The 17384-nt window shown below is 43.8% G+C and overlaps 1 long non-coding RNA gene and 1 pseudogene across 3 annotated transcripts in view; both read left to right on the top strand.

The window, feature by feature from the left end:
* The first annotated feature begins 1519 nt into the window (after window positions 1-1519).
* Window positions 1520-2272, top strand: LOC105465158 (large ribosomal subunit protein uL5-like; annotated as a pseudogene).
* A 160-nt stretch (window positions 2273-2432) lies between these two features.
* The window catches only part of LOC105465160 (uncharacterized), a 53533-nt gene continuing 38581 nt past the window's right edge, over window positions 2433-17384 (top strand). The window contains exons 1-2 of one of the 3 annotated variants that reach the window (XR_011611826.1): window positions 2433-8332; window positions 16785-16908. This is a non-coding gene — a long non-coding RNA (uncharacterized lncRNA). Of the gene's footprint in view, window positions 8333-10324; window positions 14969-16784; window positions 16909-17384 lie in introns of those variants that run through there. The other 2 variants (XR_011611825.1, XR_011611824.1) reach the window with 2 other exon arrangements.

Raw genomic sequence — 17384 nt, 5'->3', positions numbered from 1 at the left:
TCTTTTTTTTCTTTTTTTTTTTTGAGATGGAGTTTCACTCTTGTTGCCCAGGCTGGAGTGCAATGGCACGATCTCAGCTCACTGCAACCTCTGCCTTCTGTTTTAAGCGATTCTTCTGCCTCAGCCTCCCGAGTAGCTGGGATTACAGGTGCCTGCCGCCACTCCCGCCTAATTTTTCTATTTTTAGTAGAGACAGGGTTCCACCATGTTGGCCAGGCTGGTCTCGAACTCCTGACCTCGTGATCCACCTGCCCTCAGCCTCCCAAAGTGCTGAGATTACAGGTCTGAGCCACTGCGCCCAGCCCAACAAACTCCTTTTTATATATAGATATATCCTATTAGTTCTGTCCTTCTAGAGAACCCTGACTAATACACTTCCTCATGATCAGTAATTTGTACCTTACCTTCTGGGGCTTTCAGGGACTTCAGTCTAGTTACAAATTTAGGAAAGAGAGAGATGGTGGGGGTGAGTCCTGCAGAGGATTATTACGGGATCTTTAGACAAGGGGGAACCAGTCTTCTCAGATGATGGAAGGGTTGCTCCTACTAGCAAAGAAGATTCAGCAGAACTTGGGGTTTAAGTTTCCAGCTTCACTGGAATCTCCCCATATATCCCCTTCCTGGTTCTCAGGGCCCCTCTCCTTCCCAATCAGTACCCTTACTTTGACAAAAGGGTACTCCATGGCTGCAAATTCAATTTGCCTTGTAATTCAGCTACCCACAAAATTAGGCTTTGGATTTAGTTTCCCTGTGCCTGCAGGAGATTACGTTTTCTTTTAGGGCAGTCATTGGAGCTTCCAGATTCTTAATGTGAGCCTTGAGCTGGAAATTTGAAGTCCCAGGCTCATCATTTTCTTTCCTTATGTTCTCCAGCCCAATGAGAAGCATGTTCTCCTTATTTTCATTAAAAGGATCTACAACATCAAATTCTCAGTAACCTAGAGCCTAGCTTTCTGTAAAACTTGATTACAGGTCTCTAAAGGTAATAATTTTACATTACTGTCTTGTCATTGCAGGACATAAAGTATCAGTGCCCTCTTTACCTCTGGAAATAGGCTCATTAATGCCTGTAAATCTAATCAGATCAGAAAATCAATTCTAGATAAGCCAGAACCAATTCAAAGAAATCATCCTAAGATTCTGCTCCTCTGGAACTACTCTAAGTACTGGATTTTTTTTTTTTAAGTGCCATAATTGACCTTTCAGTGAGAGAATTCTCCCAGTTGAGTTTAAATTCACAGAGAGCAGGCTCCAGACACCCAGCACAGACTGTGTCCTCTGGCAAGCCTGATCCAAGAAGACCTTCACTTCACTCCTTCCCTCAGAACATCTTGAGTTTCTCCTTTAGGCTTTGACAAAATAGTTGAGTCTGAATTCTATAAATACAGGTTACTGAGAAGATTGTTTTGCCAGGGAACATTTTCTAAAGCCCCAAGTGTTAATAGGTGGTGGTGTAATAATCTCCTGTGTCCTATTAATTTCTGAGGTTCTGAAAGAACCACACTTATTCTTAGGAGAGATGTCTGATCTTGAAGGTACTGAAGAAACCCCAGCTTTATCCAGGTATCAAGGACCTCTCTGAAGGACTCTGAGCAGAATTTAACATTGAGGAGTGATTTCTTTAAATTTTAATTTTATTGAAGAAATTTGGCTCTTCCTGTTCTCCACGATGGTACAGGATCAAGGTGAAAAGAAGATCCCACGTGGGAACTTCACATCCACAAACTCGCCTCAATATCTGTGTGGGGAGGGTAGAGACAGACTGACCTGAGCAGCTCACAGGCCAGACCCCCGTGTTTTCCAAAGCCAAGTACAGCATCAGGTGCTTCAGCATCAGGAGAAACGAAGAGATTGCCGTTCACTGCACACTCTGAGGGGCCAAGGCAGAAACAATCCTGGAGAAAGGTCTAAAGGTGTAGGAATGTGAGTTAAGAAAACAAAAAAAATAACCCCTCAGACACTAGAAACTTTGGTTTTGGGATCCAGAAACACACTGATATAGGTATCAAATATGACTCAAGCACTGGTATCTATGACCTGGACTTCAACGTGGTGCTGGATAGGCAAGGTTTTAGCATCGCAGACAAGAAGTGTGGGACAGGCTGCACTGGGGACAAACAGAGTCAGTTAAGAGGAGGCCATGCAATGGGTCCAGCAGAAGTGTGATGGGATTATTCTTCCTGGTAAATAAGTTCCCATTTCTACCCAAAAGGCCGATACAAAGTTTTCAGTGGGGAAGTGGGGGGAAAGGAAAAGAAATGTAAACTTTAATTCACAGGGCAAGATATATATATATATATATATATATATATATATATATATATATATATAATATTTTCATACAGGATCTCACTGTCACCCAGGCTGGAGTGCAGTGATGCAATCTTGGCTCACTGCAACCTCAGCCTCCTGGGCTCAAGTGATCCTCCCACCTCAGCCTCCTGAGTAGCTGGGACTACAGGCACACACCATCACGCCTGGCTAATTCTTTTTGTATTTTTTGTAGAGACGGGGTTTTGCTATGTTACCCAGGCTGGTCTCAAACTCCTGGGCTCAAGTGATCCACCCGTCTTGGTCTCCCAAAGTGCTGAGATTATAGGCGCGAGCCACCGTGCCTGGCCGATAATTTTATTTTGGACTCTAGTTCCCATTAAACATTAACTTAAAAATTTTGGAGTTTGGGTTCACTGGACTGAATTTAAAAAGTTAATTTTTAGGACTTGAATTTTTCTTGGGCATTTGATAGCAGCAGAAATGTTTATATTCAAATTTGGGTCTTCTCTATTTGTTAGAATTTTATTATTGGAGCATCTTTTTGTTGTCATTTAATTCATTGCAGAACCAATGATGGGCAGCATTAGATAGGGCGGCTGGATGTAATTTTAGATGGAAAACAGAATAAGCTTTGGTACAACTTGACCTTAGAGCATGTGGCAAATTGTATTTTATGAAATTGGCCTTCAGTGAAATAAGCCAGACACAAAAGGACAAGCACTGTATGATTTCACTTTTATGAGGTACAAAGAATAGCGAAACTCCTAGAGACAAAAAGTAGAGTGGGGTTGCCAGGGGCTGGAGCCAGTGGGGAATAGGGAGTTACTGTTGAATGAGTACAGAGTTCAACTTGGGAAGGTGAAATTCTGGAGAGAGAGAGAGAGTGGTGATGGTACACAGCAATGCAAATGTACTAAATGCTACTGCAGTGTGCATCTAAAAATAGTTATAATGGCAACTTTCAGGAAGATTTCACCACAATTTTAAAAAGGAAAAAAATAGCCACAATGATATTTCCAGTCCCACATGCTCTTCCAAAACCTCGCCACTCTCCCATTAGGAGTAAGAGTCTCTCTTCCTAACAGAGGACAGCAGCAGTGATGCTGTGTGGATTATGAGACCCAGTCATGAAAGATGACGTGGCTTCTGCCTGGTTCTCTCTTCATTTCAATATGGACCTTTGGAGCCCTGAGCTAAGCTGAAGCCACCCTGCAGGAGAGACCATGTGGGACGGTCACATAGCAATAGAGAGAGCTGCCCAAGGAGCCCAGTTGTGCGAGTCTTCCTGGTTCACGTGCCAGGCATACGAATGAGGAAGACATCACACTGACTACAGCCCTGGCCGCTGACAGAGAGACCCCGAGTGAGAACTGCCTGCCGAGCCCAGTCAACCCCACAGTTGTGAGAGACAATAATCATAGATTTTTTTTCTGACACTAAATTTGGTGTAGTTTATTATACAGCAATAGACAACTGGAACACAGCCCATTTAATTTTTGTTTTAAGACGGGGTCCCATTCTATCACCCAGAGTGCAGTGGTGCAATCACATTTCACTGCAGCTTTGATCCCTTGGGCTCAAGCAACTCTCCCACTTCAGCCTCCTGAGGAGCTGGAACTACAGGCACGTGCCACCATGCCTGGCTAATTTTTAAAACTTCTTTTGTAGAGATGAGGTCTTGCTATGTTACCCAAGCTAGTCTCAAACTCCTGGGATCAAGAGATCCACCTGCCTCAGCTTCCCAAAGTGCTGGAATGACAGGCATGAGCCACCAGGCCCAGCCCCATTTAACTAATGTTTTCATCTAACCCATTCATTTTTATGGTCACCTGACCTCAAGAGCCTTCTTGGGGTAAAGTGGACGCTGCCTGCCAGCAGTCCCAGGAGGACACTCTGAAGCCATTCAGTGTCAGAAGGTGGGAGCAAAAACTCCTAGGTCGTTTGCCATTTCTTCTTTCCTGAAGGGGGCTGCCACATCCTCGGCTGGTGGCACACTTGATAGAGGACTCCAATGCATTGGGAGAACAAACAGCTGGAGGCTGTTATGGGGACGCTAGTTCCCCACTTCTTAGTTTCCTGTGGAAACTTTTATCTAGACACCCCACTACTGGCCTTTCTCCCAGCCTCCCTCAATCTTCTTCTCAGAAGTGACATCTGGTAGGTGAGTCTAAGAGAATGATCTGGGCATGCCGACCCAGCCCCTTCCTCCCTTCTTTTGCTCTGGTTGACATCTCTGCTGTGCAGTATAAAGCATTCGCCCAGCTGGGCCTGGGGCTGGGGACTGCCTAATTCATAAGTTAAGCCTGTATAAGCCAAGTTGGCTGTAGTTATTTTAACAACTCCAGAGATAATAAAAGTGATATTGTAATTTCCATCTGCCAAGCTCCTATGTCTATCTCAGAATAGCTGAAAACTCAGGAGGGTGGAAAAAAGGATGTAAATTCTTTGTCTTTGCTCCAGCCTCTCTCTGCCTTTCATTATCTCCTTTTCAGTCACTTGTCAAATCTGGCTTTAAAGTTATTTGTAGACTTCTCATAGGTCACTACTGCATCGCATAGGTAGTCCTCAACTTTAATGATTGTGCTTTAAAACGACCTAAACACCCTTTTCACACTCTACACTGACACTTCTAAACTGAGTGTTACATGTCAAACTCAGGCTCTCATGCATCAGCTGGCAAAAACGAACATTCCCAGCTATCCCACAGCAGAGTTGCTGGCCAGCCAGCTGCTCTGTTCTATGGTTTCATCACTTTCGTTGGTATGGCAGTTTGGGGACAATTATTTAAATACTTTATTATATTTGCAGTGATTGTTTTATTAAAGAAGTAAAGTGGAAAAATGAAAATATTCATGCTCGTGACAAAAAAAATGAAGACCTCATAAAACTTGATGCAGTTGAGGCAAAGATGGAGATCATTTGGCATGCTGAATGCTAGGGATGGAACCTCGATTTGGGTGTTTGTTTTATTTATAAGGGGTGACTTTTGTGTTTAACTGTGACAAGAAAGAATAAAGTGAACAAATTATATAGAACATAATGTATAGTCAGGGTTATCCAGAGAATCAGAGCCAACAAGATGTATATCCTGAGAGAGTAGCAGAGACTTATTTTAAGGAATTAGCTCATGTGATTGTGAGAGCCAGCAAGTCCAAAATCTGCAGTCCAGTCTGAAGGCCACCACGTTGGAGACTCAGGAAAGAACCAGTGTCACAGTTCAAATCTAAACGCCGCCTATTGACAGAATTCCTTCTAATTCAGAGGAGGTCAGTGGTTTGTTCTACTCAGGCCTCAGCTGACTGGATGAGGCTCACCCACATCATGCAGGACAATCTGCTTTCCTCAAAGTCCACCGATTTGGCCGGGCATAGTGGCTCAAGCCTGTAAGGCAGGTGGATCATTTGAGGTCAGGAGTTTGAGAGCAGCCTGGCCAACATGGTGAAACCCTGTTTCTAGTGAAAATACAAAAATTAGCCAGGTGTGGTGGTGCATGCCTGTAATCCCAGCTACTCAGGAGGCTGGGGCATGAGAATCACTTGAACCCAGGAGGTGGAGGTTGCAGTGAGCTGAGATCGCACCACTGCACTCCAGCCTGAGTAACAGAGTGAGATTTCATTAAAAAAAAAAAAAAAAAGTCCAACTACTTAAATGTTAATCTCATCCAAAACACCCTCACAGAAATATGTAGAAAATGTTCCATCACATACATATCTGGGCACTATGGCCCAGCCAAGTTGACACACAAATTAACCACCACACATGGTGGAAATAGAGCTTCAAGATGATGTTCCAAAGGCAAGCAATGTTATACTTTTAAAATCTCTGGGAATATACCCGTTTTGGATATTATTTTGGAAATATACTATTTTTTTTAATACTTCAGTGTAGTTTTAAGGAGCAGAAAATTAAGGGACTGCCTATAAAACTCCTTGAGGAAAGGTGTTATGTCTTTAAAACAGGAATGAGATTGGCAGCAAACAACTGTATACCTGACTAACAGTAACCTGAACAAATAAGGCATAATTTTCTCACTTTATAAGAAGCCTGGAGGTAAGTGGCTGCTTGTATTGGTTCAGAAGCTCAGTGGTGTTGGGACTGACACCACTGTGATTCTCTTTGCCTTTCCCCCAAGGTTTTAAGATAATGGCTGCATCCACATTCAAGGAAAGAAGAAGAAAGTGCTGCAGTTCCATTTTATTGGGAAAACCTCACTAGATTATGCTTATATCTCACTGGCTAGAACCATGTCACATGGCCACCCTAGCTGCAAGGGAGGCTGGGTAAGCAAGTATTTATTTGGCTACATTACTGCTTTGAACAAACTCAAGATTCTATTAAGGAAGAGACAAGTGAGATAGATTTTGAATAGATGGCAAATCATGTCTGCTATAGTCCTATGTATCTTTTATCCTTGATGCCTGCTCAGGACTTAGGATACAACTTCTATCAATAGAAGGTACTCAATAAGTATTTATTAATTAAAAAGGTAGAAAAAGAAGCAAAACTTGATTTTTTTTCTCTCATTCTCTGTGAGATTCTTTCATCAGATGGCAATATTGAATTTTTTTTCTAATTTCCATATAATTGCTCACCTTTCTATTGGATAATATTAGGTTGGAGCAAAAGTAATTGCAGTTTTTGCCATTAGAATAGCAAACACTGCAATTACTTTTGTACCAACCTAATAAACACCAACTGTCATTTATTGCATGTTTACTACGTGCCAGGCACTAATCTAAGTACTTTATGTATGCTAACTTTAATCTTTAATATAACCCTAGCAGGTAAGTAGTATTACTGTCCTATATCATAGATAAAGAAACTGAGGCACAGAGAGATTAAGTAACTATAACTTGTTCCAGATCACACAGCTGGAAAGTGGCATAACTGGGTTAGGAATAGAGTTGGCAGACTTAGCAAATAAAAATTACAAGATGTCCAGTTAAGTTTACGTTTTCAATAAACAGTTTTGTGTTTTGTTGTTGTTTTTTTGTTTTTTTTGAGACAGAGTCTTGCTCTGTCACCAGGCTGGAGCGCAGTGGGGCGATCTCGGCTCCCTGCAACCTCTGCCTCCCAGGTTCAAGCAATTCTCCTGCCTCAGTCTCCCGAGTAGCTGGGACTACAGGAGTGCGCCATCACGCCCAGCTAATTTTTGTATTTTTTTTTTAGTTGAGACGGGGTTTCACCATATTGGCCAGGATGGTTTTGATCTCTTGACTTCATGATTCGCCTGCCTGGGCCTGCCAAAGTGCTAGGATTACAGGCATGAGCCACCACACCTGGCCCGATAAACAGTTTTTTAGTATAAATATGTCCCATGCAATATTTGGAAGCTACTTATGCAAAAACATTATTCATTGTTTATCTGAACTTTGCATTTAACTGGATGTCTTGTATTTCATCTGGTAACCCTAGTTAAGAACCCAGGCAGTATGACTTCAGAGCCTGTACTCTTAGTCACAACTTCATACTCCCTTTCCTGAGGTATAAGTTTAATCTTTATCTATTACAACCTATAATTATCCTTTGTATTTACCTGTTTACTTATTTAGTACCCATGTCCCTCCCTACAATATAAGCTCCATGGGGGAAGGGAGCTATTTGTCTAGTTCATTGCTGAATCTTCTGTGGCTGGAACAGTGCCTGGTACAGAGTAGATGCCCAATAACTTCTTGTTAAAGAAATGAAGATGATGTCTTTTTGGTAGCATGATCTGATTTGAATGTGGAAGGCTGGCTATGGAAAGGTTTTATTACTATCTGCCACATACTGCAGATAGTAATCTGCACATATCTCCTTATGGCACCTCCCCTGCAAAACATTTTTTTGTGGTCAAGAGCGGCCATGTACTTGCTTTGGTCAATGAACTGTGAATGGAAGTGATTTGTGTCTTTAAAAGCTGGTGTATGATACATGATGCACTTCTCCTGTCATCTGGTTGGCAATGTTGAATTGAAAGTTACTCCATCATCTTGAATCCTGGAGTGAAGACGACGTGGGAAAGGGCTAAGCTGACTTTTGATGAACAGACGGCATGAGTGTAAAGTGATTCTTTATGGTAAGTCAGCGAGGCTGGCGGATGGTGCATTAATGACTGTGGCATGCTCTTGACTGACTATATTATTCCCTGACATGCCGCCTAGCATGCAGAGGCCATGAGACCCTTGGGGAGGCTCCTACTTGCCTTGGAAAAATAGCTCCTCGTCTTCTCAAACGTAATAATGGAAACTTTACGTGTGTGGATCCAGGTGTAAAGCTCTTTGTGGTGTATAGCAACAGAATGTTAAGTCAAAGTGGTTGTCAATAAAGTTTATCAAACAGCAGCCAAATTTTTTATAATGAACATTGGTTTGCCTGGAACCTTGAAGTAACCATGAATTTTTCCTAAACCCTAATACTATGAGAAAGAAGCAAATCACCCAACAATGAGATCAGCAGCTAAAACCAACAAACTCCGAAGGCATCTCACAGTGCGGGCATATGTCTCCGCCATAGCTCATGCTCATAAACTGCAATGAGCCAACCCTGGCATCATGAAGGACCCCGATTTTAAAAATGGGTAAAGAAGTTCTGAAAGCCTGGGCAACATAGTGAGACATTTTCTTTAAAAAAATATACTAGCCAGGCATGGTTGGTCATGTACCTGTAGTTCCAGCTACTTGGGAGACTGAGGCAGCAGGATTACTTGAGCCCAGGAAGTCAAGATTGTAATCAGCCATGATTGCACCACTGCACTCCAGCCTGGGCAATAGAGTGAGACCTTGTTTCTGAAAAAAAAAAAAAGAAAGAAAGAAGGTTCTGGAGATGCATGGTAGTGATGATTCATACTAATGTGAATGGACTTAATGCCACAGAAGCATACACTTAAAAATGGTTACTGTTCTGTGTGTTTTACTACATAAATAAACACAAAATGGTGAGTCACTTGCTCTGTTTGTCTGATGTGTCATTCCTGATGGGCTACTTAAGACTCATTGGTTGCAAGTTACAGAACCAATGAGAACTAGTTTGAACAAGAAAAGGTAAATTGTAAGGATCCTGGGTTATATCTCAGAACCCCAGGGCAGGAAGGCTAAGAGGTCTCTGGAAGGACTAGAATTAGGAACTGGAAGGCCACTTGGACTCTTCCGTGTCTTGGTTTTTTCTGTGATTTGACTTCGTCTTCATTCTCTCTGCAGCCTGGTTTCTCTCTTCCTGGCCCCCGGGTGGAAAATGCTTTCTGCCTTCTCCTCTCCATAACTCTAAGTTTACTCAACATGTGACACTCCCATGTTGAGAAGAACTCACGCTCTCTTACTCCCAACCGCATATTCCCAGGAAAGTGAGGCTGATTGGCATGTCCTGGGTCAGCTGGCCTCCCTGGGGGTACAAACATGGTGGATTCTGAGAGAGGAGTGGCTGGGCGTGAACATCAAACAGTGCCTTAATATTTGAGAATATTCATCACACTCGACCAGATCGTGTTCTTCTCTGAAGCTCTTGGCACAGAGTTCCATTCGGTTTCACAAGCATAAGAAATACACAGTGATATGAATTGCATGGTTGGTAGACAAGTCAGGATCCCTTCCTCTCCTCCTGTATGGCCAAATTCTCCATTTTCACGCGACAGGAGATGTGGGTGGCCTTTCTGTAGTGTTTTGTCTCCAGCCCAGTCCTCCATCAGGCTCCAGCTCTGAAGGGAGCACAATACATGCTCTGTGTTTGACCACAAGTGCTCGATAAGACCCTGGCCCACAGCCCAACTGCTTGCCCCACTTTCTCTGGGTCCCACAGACCCACAAGGTACTAGAAGACTTTCTTGTGGTAAAGGGAGCCCCTTCCGTTTTGCCTTTGTCATATGCGACTCCCTGTTTGTCAGTTTTTGGCCAATGAGAAAATCTCTTTAGCTCCCTCAAAGGGCTTTGTTTTCTAACCCTCCACAGGTCCCTGCTCTCTGGTGCATCCTTCAATGCCTCTCACTTGCCAGGAGATTGCAGGGATGCGTTTATCCAGAGTCAAGTCTAACGGGTATAAATTTGCTTCACAACATTCAGGTATGAGAAATGTCATATTTCTCCTTTTTAAAAAAATTTAATCCATCCGACTGTGAGCACCTGCCTGCCAACTGATGGGAAGCCCAGTGTAGCCCCATCCCTGGAGCAGGCCTCCATCTCCATGGGACGAGTCTGTGAGGAACCTGATCCTAGGCCCAGGCAAACCGCCAGCCGTGCAGTGGCTCCCCAGCCCCTGCTGCCCTGGCTTACAAGGAACCTCCCCAAGGGCCTCAAAGTCCCTGGGGCACTGCAGAGGGTATATGCAGGTCTCTGCCTCTGTGGCACTCTTCCTCCCCTAGGTCCCCTGTCTCTAGAGTCCCTGTCTCCCCTTTGGACAGGTCATACCCACCCGTTAATCTTTAGCCTCACCTCATGCCTCTGCAACGTTTGAGACTGGGCTTTAAAAAACATTTATTAATTTTCCCATGAGGCAAGTGAAGCTCCTAATAACACGACATAGCACAGTGGATGAGGGGAGAGAGGTAGGTACTATTTATTCCCCTTGTTGGCCTTGAAAACCAGACACCACTGACTTCTTTATCAGCAGCTGCCACAACCACTGATTTGCAACACCTCCCAATTTCCCACCCCAGCAAGGAGAGGAAGGCATCCACCCAGACCCCATCATGGTCTTAGAAAAGGAAGACCCCACCACAGTGCCTCATCCCCAGAAGTCGTGCTGACAGTAGCAGTATCAGGGGTAAGACCCCCTTGCTATGCAGCTTCCTATGGGAAATGGTGAGCACAGGAGTTTTTTAACAAAAAGAATGCAATGTTAACTAAGTCATTTTATTTTTAAAAATTTATCGTGGTAAGAAGACTTAACATAAGATCTACCCCCCAAAATTTTTAAGTGTACAATACATTATTGTTAAACACTTTTTTTTTGAGACAGAATCTCGCTGTCACCCAGGCTGGAGTGCAGTGGTGCGACCTCCGCTCACTGCAAACTTTGCCTCCCAGGTTCAGGCAATTCTCCTGCTTCAGCCTGCCAAGTAGCTATGATTACAGGCACACACCACCATGCCCAGCTAACTTTTTTTATATTTTTAGTAGAGACAGGGTTTCACCATGTTGGCCAGGCTGGTTTCAAACTCCTGACCTCATATGATCCACCTGCCTCGGCCTCCCAAAGTGTTAGGATTACAGGTGTGAGCCACCACACCCGGCCGTCCAATTTATAAAATACATTATTTAACACATAAATAAATGAGAAGCATTACCCTCGGTACAGCCTTCCCCAGGAGATAAAAGACTTGAATTTTCAGTTTCCATTACAACCTCAAGTTCCAGCTCCTCTACATTGTAAGCCCATGGAGGTCGGCATCCCCTGTCTTAATCATTCTTGTCCTCCTCACACCCAGGCATGACAGGCCTCCATAATAATTTGACGAATTAATCTCTTTCAGTTCCTGGTTCTTCATTTAAGCCCTCACACGAAGATAACAGATAAAATCTTTGCCTGACAGTTCCTTCTGGACCTGCAAAGAGAAAGCACTTGAAATATTTTACATCTGAAATGAGGCTGAAGTTAAACAACTGCCAGGACGGTTGTGTAAACAAATAGGCTAGGACCGTCTATTAGCCCGCAGGGACTGGGAATTCAGTCCTGAATCACCCTGCTGTGCCTGGACAGTTTGGGAACTGAGGCCAGCATCCATTGATTCATCAGCACTTCCTCCAAGAGTGAGACCCACCATTTGAACTTTCACTCTCCAAACATTTATTATAGAGACCTAGCAATATTTTTACTTAAAATTTGCTATGTGATGCAGGTTCAAGAATTGGTAGCTTAAAAAAGAGAAGAAAAAAATGTGCTATGTAAATCAAAACACTCTATTACAATCTGCTCTCCAGCAACCTTCCAGGTCCTAGTGGAAGGGTGGAGGATGTATGACAGGCACATTTCAGCTCTCCCACTGGTAGAAGCGCCTCTCATGTCTATGTTGTTCTGCCATATTGGGAAGATGTCTTGTAAGAAAGTTGAAAAGCCTATGAATAAAGCTGTTGAGCCTAAGAGGCCTCAACAACCCCCACACATTAGAAGAAGAAAAGTTGAGGCCAGGCGTGGTGGCTCATGCCTGTAATCCCAGCACTTTGGGAAGCCAAGGTGGGTGGATCACCTGAGGTCAGGAGTTCGAGACCAGCCCAACCAACATGGTGAAACCCCGTCTCTACTAAAAATACAAAAATAAGCTGAGCATGGTGGCAGGCGCCTATAATCCCAGCTGCTCAGGAGGCTGAGGCAGGAGAATCACTTGAACCCGGGAGGCAGAGTTTGCAGTTAGCAGAGATTGCGCCATTGCACTCCAGCCTGGGCAACAAGAGTGACACTCCATCTCACACACACACACACACACACACACACACACACACACACACACACACAAAAGAAAGAAAGGAAGGAAGGAAGGAAGGAAGGAAGGGAAAAGTAATCAAGTGTATTGTGAGAGGCAAAATCATATGTGATATGAACATAGGCATGCACATGTCCCGTGCACGTGCATGTCCAATTCTTTCTGGGCACTCTATGCATTCACTGTGGATTCTTAATAAGTGATGTCACTATTTTTATTTTTTTGTGATGGAGAAGTAAAATGTAGTTCATATCTAATAACTCAATCCAACATGATAGTATCTTGAACACAAAGGTACCCACTGATGATTTCACCCAATGTTAAATAATTAGATAATTGTTCAATACTTTATATCAGTGATTCTTAGACCTCAGCAAGCATCAGAATCTCTTGGAGGTTTTGCCAAAACTCAGATTGCTGAACCCCATCTCAGAGTCTGCTTTAGTAGGTTTAGAGTGGGGTCTGAGAATTTGCTTCTTTTTTTTTTTTTTTTTTGAGAAAAGGTCTGGCTCCGTTGCCCATGCTGGAGTGCAGTGGTGAGATCTTGGTTCACTGCAACCTCTGCCTCCCAGGTTCCAGCTCCAGCCATCCTCCCACCTAAGCCTCCCGAGTAGCTGGGACCACAGGCATGTGCCACCATGCCTGGCTAACTTTTTGGTACTTTTTGTAAAGATGAAGTTTCACCATGTTGCCCAAGCTGATCTCGAAGAGCTCAAATGATCCCCCCACCTTGGCCTCCCAAAGTGCTGGGATTACAAGTGTGAGCCACCATACCCTTCCTTGATAATTTGCATTTTTTTACAAGTTCCCAAGTGATACTAATGCTGCTGGTCCAGGTTCATACTCTGGGAAACACTGATTTCTATTGTTCAGAGCTCCTTGGTGGATGTTTACATAAATGTTTGAGTGTCTTAGTGATTAAGAGGATATTGATTGAGGTTTTGGGATAGGTTGGCAATGCATTATCATTTTCTCCATTTTATTTATTTTTCATTTTTTATTTTTTAAAATTTTAATTTATACGGATATATGTTGTCCAGGCTGGTCTCAAACTCCTGTCCTCAAGCAGTTCTTCCACCTTGGCCTCCCAAAGTGCTAGGTTTTATGGGCTAGGTGTGAGCCACCACACCCCGCCCTGTTTCTCTATTTTAATGAAATATAGACACTTGTTATCCTAAAATTTCCCTTTTTTTTTTGCCATGATCTTCATGAACACACTAAAGTGTTCTATGCAGCATATTTTTAGGAGCAGATTCAGTTCAGATAATCTCTTATGTCTGTGCTGCCAACTTGAGGCTGCCTGAGAGTTTGTTGGGAGCTCCAAACTCCCCAGTCACCACAGAAGCCCCCTTCTTACCCAGCAGGCCCACACTCGGGATCTGAACTCTCTGATAGATGGGCCATGCTGGAGAGACAGCAGCAGCCTAAAAGGGGTTCACAGCCCTCCAAGAAAAAGGGAGAAAAGATGCTGCATTTGACTGCAACACTAAAGAGCCCTTTCATTGCTCATGAAAAGAGTTTGGAGAATATTGGCCAGGATCCCAGAGCTAGGGGATCCAGGGCTATGGGCAAGTTATTAAGTGCCCTGGAAAGGCCCCATTGGGCAATTTAGGGAATTTCTGGGCTGGTACTGGAAGGCATTGATGGAAGAGATTGAATGGCCACCTGCCCCTCTACTGGGGCCTGAGGAGGGGTCAGTGCCCCGGCCTGCACAGGGGCTGTAGACTGCTGCTGTTGGGGCCAATACCAGGCCAGGGAAAAAGAAAGAAAGAGAAAAATGAAGAATGAGAGAGCTATTTTCAACTTTAAGGATACCAAATGGGGTTTTAAACATTATGGACAAATGACGCAGGGTAGGGAGCTTTATTTGCTCAAGGAGTCAGGAATCCTAGCCTCTCTTACCCAGTATCATTTTTCAGAATTCACCACTGGCTTTTTGAGTCAGGTCTGGAAACTTAAGCTTCTCCTTGGCATGAAATCGGAAGACATGCACAGTGGATTTTCCCATTCTGTGAGATGAGCTGGACAGAGGCTCCAGGAAGTGAGATCTGGGGCATTCCACCTCTGCTGTGTCTCCTTGGAGACTACAATATCGTTCATTCCGAGGTTCCATTCTTACATGTAGTGGTTCCTGGTCTGCCCATTTGGAAAAGGGGACTAGGAACACCTGTCCTACCCACGTCATGAGGGTGTTATGGGGATCCATACACTCTGAAAGGTGCATGACTGAATTATTGGAATATTGATGAAGCTGGAAGTCCTTGTGTGTCGACATTGTGTGTAAGGAGTTCTTCGTTCCATGAGGTGGGAGTTTGTCTGATTTTTCACTGATATCCCCAGCTATTAGAACAATGATTGACATATACTAGGCACTCAAAAAAAGTTTGTTGAATGAATACATGTGGAAAAAGAAAAGAAACGAAGAATTATAGAATGTAACAACTGGAGAGATCTTTAGAAATCATGTCAAATCTCAATTTATAAGTCCCAGCAAGGTTTATGCTCCTCTCCAAGCTATTACAGCCTCAAGGGTCAACAAGTGAACAGACCTCCCAGATGGAGCTGACCAAAGCCTTCTTGCATTCAGTTTCTCTTACTGCTTTGCAGTGACATGAAACTAATTTTGAAAAGAAAAAAAACGTAAGCTCTAATGATTGATTCTGTTTTTTCTTTTGGCAAGGGCAAAAAAAAAAAAAAAATTCCATTCCAGCTCTGGGCATAACATGCCTGGTCCTATTACACTTTTAAAAAGTAAAAAGAGAAGAAAACAAACAAGCAAACAAAATCCAACACTTGGAAACTTGCTTGGCATCCAGTGTACTCATTCCTGGTTCATGGAGCAGTCAGAAAACACATATCATCCTTGAATCCCTTCTCAGGCACAACTGAAGCCAGAGTGTAAGCTTCGACAGTCTAGCTTCCCAAAGGCTCTTCCACTTCTCAGACCCACCAGCAGCTCATCTCTCTGTCAGAGCAATCTGATTGACAATCATCAATCAGGAAGGACTTCAGGGGTCTTGTTGCCCCTTTACTACAGAGGCTTGCCATGGTCACCCAGCTGGCGAGTGACGGCCTGGACCCTCCCTATTTGCCAGGTCCAAGGACATTTAATAGAAAGGACACTGCTCACGCTGACCCTGGACACCTCTCAGACCACTGGGCCTGTCACGTGGCGGGTGTGAGTGGGGAAACCCAGCAGGATGTGGGCTAACGGCAGGGGAAGTTTCATGTCTTCCTCTGCTGCCTCTCACTACTGTAGCACAGGAGAGCCATGTCTGTTCATGTTGCCGGTCTAGATGCTCTCTGGCCTGTCCTGAACTTTCTCCGGCTCTTTCTTCAGCATTTCATGAGCTTTTATGATGAATCCTCTGTGTATGTTTGTGTGAGCAGCAGAAAAGGTGCAGAAAGATGTTTGTTAAACTGTTAGCAGTGGGATTCGAGTTAGGCAGGTGGAGATGATTAACTTTTCCTTACTTTATCTCTGTGTTGCTTGAACTTGTTATAACCAGCATGTATTACACATGCAACTTTTAAAAATCCAATAAAATTAAAAAGCAAGTCGCAAAAGGAGACACAGTATGATATCATGCCCATAAAATCCAAAATCCAAAACTCCCATAAACAATATGTCATATTGTTATAGGGTATCCTATGTATTGTTTATGGGGTCTAAACCTAGGGGCCTAGTAAAAGCCTAAATCCTGCTGGAAGACACCACACTGGACGGGAAGAGCTTGTAGAGAAAGGAGGCAGAGTGATGTTGAGGAAGGCAACTTCAACTGGACCCATGGCGTTTTGTTTCCTAAGAAAACAAAAACCTCGAAGCAAATATGGTGAAAAGCTAATGTTCATTGGAGCGGACGATGGGTCTTTCATGACTGTTACGTTATTCTCCATACTTGTCCATTTGTTTGAAATATTTCAGAAACTGAATGAACTATAACAAAGGGGAGATAATTGAATTCATCCTTATTTGTAATTTATCTTGCATGACACCCCATATGTACCCCAGGTATAAGAAAGGAAAAAAAGAAAGAGGGAGGAGAAAGGAAAAATCAGAGTTTTGGAGAGCTAGTTTGCTTTTCTGATCTTCCTTATGCTTCCACTGGGTTTTTTTCAGCAAATAAACGTGGAAAAGAGGCAAAGTTAATGTCCCCTGGAGAAATGGACGGATGATTGGATGGATAGACAGACGGACAGGTGGATAACCTCATGAGCCAACAGCTGCCAGGTTTTCAGAGCAGGTAGGAATCTGCCTTCATCATGGAGGCTGCGACTGGGACTGCTCACTGCCCACAGCTCACCTCTGGGTGTGATATGATGCATTCATGAAACTGGGCTCTTATGCCTTAGCTTGTAAGGCTGCAAGTGCCCCCTGTGCGAATGAGTAGCTAGAACACAAAAAGCACCTACGGCCCATTCCGCCCCTGTGCCCCTGTGGGGAATATTCAGGGGTCTTTCCCCAGCCCCAGGTTGAGACCTGCAGCTATGATGGTGGGGACCCAAGAGGGACAGTGGCTCCCCGCTGCTCTTGAGGGCCAGGAACTAATAATAAACCATGCAGCCATTTCATAGGAACCACATCAATTTTTTTCTCAAAAAATGAAAAAGTTCCTGAGAAATGGTGGACAGCAGAGGGGTTCTTCATTGTACCTTTTTTCTTGGGGCGTGTAACCTGGACCTGGGGAGGTGAGGGTCTGGCCAGGGCCACAGTTAAGGA

Source organism: Macaca nemestrina, chromosome 13, assembly GCF_043159975.1.
Source record: "Macaca nemestrina isolate mMacNem1 chromosome 13, mMacNem.hap1, whole genome shotgun sequence".
Lineage (NCBI taxonomy): Eukaryota > Metazoa > Chordata > Mammalia > Primates > Cercopithecidae > Macaca > Macaca nemestrina.
Note: the sequence above shows the minus strand (reverse complement) of the source record. Positions and strands in the feature narration are given on the sequence as shown.